This window comes from Octodon degus, unplaced genomic scaffold (genome assembly GCF_000260255.1).
Source record: "Octodon degus isolate 3935 unplaced genomic scaffold, OctDeg1.0 scaffold00060, whole genome shotgun sequence".
NCBI classification, from domain to species: domain Eukaryota; kingdom Metazoa; phylum Chordata; class Mammalia; order Rodentia; family Octodontidae; genus Octodon; species Octodon degus.
The window spans coordinates 3,038,917-3,047,309 of record NW_004524636.1 but is presented as its reverse complement, the minus strand read 5'-3'; the positions used below and the strand labels follow the sequence as shown (position 1 = coordinate 3,047,309).

The 8,393-nt window shown below is 37.7% G+C and overlaps 1 pseudogene; it reads left to right on the top strand.

Moving 5' to 3' along the window:
* Positions 1-5,188: 5,188 nt before the first annotated feature.
* Positions 5,189-7,329, top strand: LOC101574521 (annotated as a pseudogene).
* Positions 7,330-8,393: the final 1,064 nt, after the last annotated feature.

Below are 8,393 nucleotides of genomic sequence, written 5' to 3'. Positions count from 1 at the left end.
GAGAATATTTTAAAGGAGATCGATGGCAATGTGTCTTTTACTGTAATAATTTTGTATTACTATAGTTCTGTATATTTCTACTATGCCTTGTGTATAGTTTAATATATGGCTATACTAAAAACTATGGTGCTCAACAGATTTGATGATAAAAGCAGTTGATTTGTTATTAATTATTAATTTGCCGTTCTTGTTTTGAAAATCCATAGCATATGTATTTTTTTTTTGTTTTTGTTTTTTTGCGGAACCAGGGATTGAACTCAGGCCCTTGCGCTTGCCAGGGAAGCGCTTATTCCACTGAGCCATCTCCCCGGCCCCGCATATGTATTGTTCTATGTTACCCTGTTTCTGTTTTTGCTTCTGCTTTTGGTTTTGCTTTTGTTTTTACTCTTCAAAACAAAATAAAATTAAAATTGAAAAAGGCAAAAAATAAATAAATAAAAGGGGCTGGGGAGATAGCTCGGTAGAATAAGTATTTGTCCCCAGGAAGAGCTTCACTCAAAGCTTCGTGGTGCATTTCAACAGACTTGACTTCAGTTGTGACATTGAATGGCGCAAAGGTGACCACCATGCCAGGTTTGAGAACACCAGTCTCCACTCGGCCCACAGGGAAGTGCCGATACCACCAATTTTGTAGACATCCTGGGGGAGCAGCCACAAAGACTTGTCAGCTGGGCAAGTGGGTGGGAGGATGCAATCCAAAGCTTCAAGCAGTGTGGCTCCACTGGCATTACCATCTTTATAAGTGACCTTCCATCCTTTGAACCAAGGCATGTTAGCACTTGGCTTCAGCATATTGTCACCATTCCAACCAGAAATTGGCACAAAAGCTACAGTGTCAGGGTTGTAGCCGATTTTCTTAATGTAGGTGCTGACTTCCTTAACAATTTCCTTGTATCTCTTCTGGCTGCAGGTTGGCTCCATGGAATCCATTTTGTTAACACCAACAATTAGTTGTTTCACACCCAGTGTGTAAGCCAGAAGGGCATGCTCATGGGTCTGCCTGTTCATGGACATAGCAGCTTCAAATTCACCAACACCAGCAGTAACAATCAGGACAGTACAGTCAGCCTGAGATGTGTCTGTCATCATGTTTTTGATGAATTCTCTGCGTCCAGGGACATCAGTGATGGTCACATAATACTTACTGCTCTCAAATTTCCACAGGGAGATGCCAGTGATGATACCACACACTTGTTTGGCTTTCAGCTTGTCCAAGACCCAGGCATACTTGAAGGAACACTTCCCCATCTCAGCAGCCTTCTTCTCAGATTTTTCAGTGGTTCTTTTGTCAATGCCACTGCATTTGTAGATCAGATGGCCGGTGGTGGTGGATTTGCTGGAGTCCACATGTCCAGTGATGACGATATTAATGTGAGTTTTTTCCTTCCCCCTGTTGGCTTTGATTTAGAGGTGGTTTTCACTGTATCTGTGCTCTCACAGCAAACTCGTTGCAAAAAAGAAACACATTAATTTGTAAATAAAGGAATTGCTTTGTTTACAGTGACAATTACACATTTAAATTTAGAGTGTCCATTTAATTTTAAGTCAGTTATTATTATTTTTTTTTCGGAACCGGGGATTGAACTCAGGCCCTTGCGCTTGCCAGGGAAGTGCTTATTCCACTGAGCCATCTCCCCAGCCCTAAGTCAGTTATGTATACTTAAATTTTTAATTCTTGCTAAAAAACTCATATAATTAGTCTTGCTATTAAAGTCCAGTATTGTTAAAAGTTTTATGAGCTCAATGTCTTGTCTTAGCTATATATGTGGTTCTTAATAGAAAATAATTTATATCTAACATGTATCATTATCATTATTGAGTGATTATGGGTTTATTTGTATGTTGATATTAATTCATTTTTACTTATTCACACATGTTTATACATTTATAATATGTTGCTATATGTATATGTAATGACAATATAAAGTAATGCTCATCTTTCTTTTGTTATTTGTTGTGCTAGACATGAAACTCAGACCCTCACACATACTAGATAGGTGTCCTATTAATGTGCCACACCCCTGGTTCTTGTGTTTATTTCGTAGTTGCTACTTATTATAATTGTTTCATTGTGTTGAAGTACATTGCTTCTATACATATTTCATTGAGAGTATTTTATAATGAAAGGATGTTGAATTTTCCAAGTAGTTTTTCTGTATTTATTATAACAATCATGTGGCTCTTGTCTTTTATTTTATTAATGTAATATAGCATATCAATCAATTTTTATGTATTGAATAACCCTTAAATCCCTCTTGGTCATGGTGTGTGCTCTTTCTGCTGTGCTGTTAAATTCAGTTTGGTAGTATTTTATGAAGGACTTTTACATGTTCTGGGTTCATCTGTGATATTTTTGCATTGTTTTCTTTTCTTAAGTGATCTTTTTCTGGGATGATGTTGGCCTCAAAAATTGAAGTTGGGAATGTTTCCTGTTCTTCCATTTTTTTTGGAAGCATTTCAGGAGGACTGATATTAATTCTTTCAATATTTGGTAGAATTCACCTGTGAAACCATCTGATCTTAGATTTTTTGTTGGTACCTCCTATATTTGGCATTATGTAAATTAGCTGGTTTCCCAGTGACATTCTTTATGTTCAATTTCCCATATCTTTATGTTTACCTTTATTAAATATATTTTTTTCTGTCACATCTTAGGATTTCTTTGGCAGGAAGAAAATTATATGTATGTTCACCTTGATCCATCCGCACTATTAGTTTTATAAGCAACTTGCTGTCTATGAGTTTAAATCCTTAGCAAAGGATTCTAATAGATATCTTCTCAAAGAAGATATACAAATGAGTAATGAGCACATGGAATGACATATTCATTTTTATTAATTGCCAGGAAGATGCAATTAAAAATGATGAGATATCACTTTAATCCACTAGAATGGTTATTATGAAAAAACACAACAACACATTAACAAATATATGGAGAATTTGCAGCCCTAACATATTGCAATGAGATTATAAAGTGTAAAGAAACTTTGGAAAAGAGTTTGAAAGTTCCTCAAAATGTTAAGGATAGAATTACCATCTGGCCCAGTGACTCCACTTTTAGGGATATGTTTAAAAGAAATAAAAAAATATACATCCACATAAAAATGTATTTAAATGTTCATAGCAGGATTATTCATACAAGCCAAAAAGTGGAAAAAACCCAAATGTTCACCAACTGACAAATGGATTTTAAAATAGGGTACATCATACAATCGAGTGTTCTTTGTTAATAGGGAATGAAGTACTTATATGTGCAATGCAATATTGAAAACATTCTAAGTGAAAAACATTAGGCACAAAAGACCACCTATTTATAGTTGCAATTTATTTGGTTTGGGGATGCTAACTTCCTTCATCTGCAAGATGAAGATAAGAGTACCTCAAAGGTCAGGTATAATATAAACAAATGTATGCAAAGTACCCAGCAAGATGACTGGCACAGGAAAGTGTGTGAGTGCAGACAATGATGATGTTGCTGTCACCGTCTGACACAGGACTAGATATAGCAGATGCTTGGAAAAGACATTTTGACAGCTTGCTTTTTCAGCTCTAAGGAATTCCACGGTTGGATAAAATCTGGGACACATCTGGACCAAAACTGTGAGTCGAGTCATTGATGAGTGGGCAGAGAAACACTTCCAAGTTCCTGATCCAAGTCTCCTGCTTCAACTCTGATGAAATACCACACATCCTCCACCCTGGAGCGTGCCAGCCACCACCAGTCTGACTTCCAAAACCACCCTTTGAGCAATGACAGAACAGAGTATTCTAAGATTTAAATCTGCTCAAGTTTTTGAGCTTCTTTCTCTGCTCTTTTGTACTACGGGAACTGTCTATCTCTTTATGCAAATCAAGCAGCACAGTTTTATGGAGTGATTGGCCTGTGGAAGACCTCACAGAGGAGAAGCTTGTGAGCCAAGCCTGTGGGGCTCTCTCTTGCTGTGGTGGTTTAACCCCTGAAAGATAACATCCTGAAAAGACAGTCAGCTTTCTTTGTCCTTGGGGACTGGTTGAAGTAGAACACTGAGTGATGTTTCTGTGTTCCTCATGGCCTGTTACAGATCCAGGGACACAGTGGAGGTATATGGAAAGTTAAGGTTTCAATTTCAAAACCTAGTGCACTAAATGGCTATGTTTCAAACTGATGGAGGACAGAAAGTTGAAAATGCCCATCGAAGAGGGTAATCATCTCCTAAAATTAAGCTGAACTATGCTAAGGGGACTGAGGTGTTGGAAAGAGCCAGAAACTCCAGGTTTGAGAAAACCCTAAGCCTGTCTCACTGTGTGATCCTGGATAGATCTGGTCACACATGGACTGCAATTTCTTATTAATAAAATACAAGATTTCAGCTTGATATCTCCCAAGGCTTTTTGTTTCCAACTGTTATGTTTTTATACTGCAAGTCACAGATTTGTAATAATAACCTCTTCCTTTTTTTTTTGTCTTTTTGAGACAGGGTCTTGCTATGCAGTTCACACTGGTCTTGAGCTCTCTTTGTAGCCCAGGCTGGTCTTGAACTTGCAACAATCCTCTTGCCTCAGCCTCCAAGTGCTGGGATTACAGGCATGTGCACCATCATGCCTAGTCAATAATAACCTCTTGAGAGACTAGGTTATAGCTATGAAAGTGTGCTCACAGTCTTCATTTAATTTAATTTCCACTTCAAATTTATGGTGTCATCAGGGCTTCAATATTTTATCAATTAAGAAGCAAGGAAGAGATGGAGAAATAAAGAATTTTCTCAAAGTTGCTGATAGCAAATGGAAGAACAATGACAAAATCCAATTGGTTAGGTCAATTTTAAGGCCCAATGATCAATATCAATTGCCAGTAAGACCTTCAATGTTTGCTTCTTGAATTCATGTTACTTCTTTCCATTCTCATGCCTGGGTCCTTCTTTTATTATCTCACAATAGAGGGGAAACTTCTTCATGAAGAATCACAGGGTATAATTCAATGAGAAGAAAGATTTGTACTAATAGTGTATGGACAGGATATCATGTCCACATCTTGTACTGTGAATACCTAGTACAAAGACAACAATATATAATGTATTAATTATTGTAACTGTCCTACTAACCTGTTATGAAACTATCTCATTGCTATTTGTTTCTCAATAAAATTAATTAAAAAAAAAAAAAGAATCACAGGGCACTTTTGCTCAGGCTCTCGCCTCGCACCAGCAGGATGGGCAAGTGTCATGGTCTCTGTACTGCCAGGAAACTCAGCAGTCACCAATGGGACCAGAAGTGGCATGACCAACAGTACAAGAAGGCCCATCCAACCTCTTTGGAGGTGCTTCCCACAGAAAGGGGATCGTGCTGGAAAAAATAAGGGTTGAGGCCCAATGACCCAATTCTGCCACCAGGAAATAAATCAGAGTCCAGCTGATCAAGAACAGCAAGATCTACAGGATCTCAAGATAAATCCTGAGGGCATTTCACTGACCTTGTCAGACCAAAAAGCTACAACTCTTGTTGCACAGGTCCTGCTTTACCTTGGTCTTAACCATCCAGTAGAAAAGTATGAAGATGAAATATAGGAAGTAAAGCCATGTTGTTATGTTGAGCTGTGGGGGACTCAGGTCAATAATTTCTGACATTGCCAGTTAAACAGAAGACCCAATGATATTATGGGTTTCTGTGCTCTTTTAGAATATTTTGCTGAGTTTACACACCTATAATATTCAACAACGGAACTTAAAAAAAATTGGGGTATAACTATGAATGTCCATTTTGTATCTATGTATTCAAAGTGGTTGGGATAGATATATAGTTGCATTCTCTTAATGAATAGAATGACTTTTTCTAATGGTGTTTGTAAGTAGGATCACAAGTCTGCATCTTGTACAGCAATTAACCACTAAGAAGAATATATGCAGTGTATTATTTGTTGAAACTGTACTTTCGATTTGATTTGAAACTGTCTCATTGCTATATGTTTATCAATAAAACTTTGAAAAGAAAAAAAAAACCAGCAAGATCTATAATCCACTTTGACTTTAGCTTAGTGCATGGTGATAGACCTGGGTCAAGTTTTAGTTTTTGGCATGTAGAGAGTCAGTTTTTCCAGCACTGTTTGATAAAGACACTATGTTTCTTCCAGTAAGTGTGTTTGGGCCTTTGTCGAAGGTAAGATGGCTGAGTGGGTTTGTAGCTGCTTCTGCATCTTCTAGTCTATCCCATTGATCCTGAAGTCTATTTTGTTGCCAATATCATGCTGATTTTATCACAATAACTTTGTAGTATAATTTCAAGTCAGGAATTGTAATGCCTCCTGCTTTGTCTTTGTTGGCCAGGATTGCCTTTGTTATCTAGGTCTTTTCTGGTTCCAAATAAATTTTAGGAACAGTTTCTCTAGGTCTGTGAGATATGTCAGTGATATTTTGATAGGGATTGTGTTAAATCTGTATAACAATTTTGTGAGTATGGCCATCTTCACAATGTTGGTTCTTCCTATCTAGGAGCAAAGAATATCTTTCCATTTTCTGAAATCCTCTGTGATCTCTTTTTTCAGAGTACTGTAATTTTCCTCAAAAAAGTTTTTGACTTCTTTAGTTAGGTTAATTCCTAAGTATTTCATTTTCCGTGCTGCTACTGTAAAAGGTATTGTTTCTATAATTTCCCTCTCAGTGTGTTTTTTATCTGTATAGAGGAATGCTATTGACTTTTGGGTATTGACTTTATAACCTGCTATGCTACTGAATTCATGTATTAATTCTAGTTGCTTCTTGGTAGAGTTTGAATTCATGATCATGGTATCTCCCCTGCCAGGTAAGTATGGAGTTTGATTTCATGCAGCTACAATATATGAATGGCAATGGAATACCTGTCTCTGACAAAAGTAAACAAAAAAGGGAGATATGAATGAAGGGTTATTTTGTAGTGAAGAAAATATATCTGTATGTACAAAATAGTTAGCATAGATATACAGCTACTTTCTCTTAGTTCAATGGGAAGAAAGTTTTGAACTAATAATGTTTAGAAAAGATATCATGTCTGCATCTTGTACTATGAGCAACTACTACAAAGACAATATGGAATTATTAATTATTGTAACAGTCTTACTAACCTGTTTTGAAACTGTCTCATTGCTACTTCTTTCTCAATTAATATATGAAAAAAAAAAAAAAAAAGAAAATCACAGCTTTTGTCCCTAATGATGGGTGCTTAAACATTGAGGAAAAGAATGAAGTGCTGGTTGCTGAATTTGGTCAAAAAGGTCATGCTGTTGGTGACATTCCTGGAGTCTGCTATGAGGTTGTTAAGGTAACCAGTGTCTCTCCTTTGGCTCTCTACAAAGGCAAGAAGGAAAGACCAAGATCATAAATTTTGATGATGAAAAGAAATTAGTAATAAATTTTCATATTGCAAAAAAATAAAGAAAAATCATAGTGCAGTGATCCTGTGAGTTAAGCACAAGAATAAGGCATACACAGGATGCTGAGGGAGTGCAGATAGGAGGGCAGGGAGCACCGGTTTTTAGAGGGGATTCACCTGTAGGAAGAGATTCTGAAGCTGAAATTTGCAGTGATAGTGTGGAGTGATGAGGGAGCTTGCAATATGGTGAGAGTGGATGCGCTGGCAAAGACCCTGATTTAATAGGCAACTCCAAAGGTATTGGGCTCCTGTAGCAGTGCAGGGAAGAGAAAGCCAAGGGTGGTGCATGGTTTTGTTGGAGATGTTGTTAGAGGCAGATCCTGGAGATTCAGGTGTGTGTGGCTGTGTCCTGTCCCTGCAGAAGCAGGGCTGGTGGCATTAATGAGCACTAGGAGGGTTTGCACTAGGTGCCCCAGAGTCCAGACTCTGAAGGCAGAGTTTTAAACTTTAATAACTTGAGAACTGCAAATGCTACAAAGTTTTTTTTTTCTTCTGTATTTTAGGGAAGGGTCTACAGGATGTTCAGGGTCTCACTACTAGATCAAACTCGTAGTGATCCGCCTGTGTACAGCCTCCCAAGAGCTGGGGTTACAGGCACTGGCCACCACTCTCAATTGCCATTTCAGTGAGCCCTGGGAGCGGGGCTGGCACAGCAGGCCTGGGGATCAAACCCCTGGCCCCTGCACCTATTTGCAGGTGGTTTAATCAGTTGAGCTATTTAGCTGGCCCTCTACAAACTTCTAAAAGTCATTTGAAAAAACTGACCAGTTAAATTCCTCTTGTATTCATTTTAGATATTTGAAGGATAGAATAGATTAATTTAAAAAATTACCCCTCAACTTTTATTGAGGTAAAACTGACAAATAAAAATTGTATCTATTTAACTTGCACATTGTGATGTTTGAATGTATACATTGTGAAATGGTTATCATGGCTGAGCTAATTGGCACAGCCATCATCTCACAGTTACCCAAAAGTGTGTGTGTGTGTGTGTGTGTGTGTGTGTGTGTGTG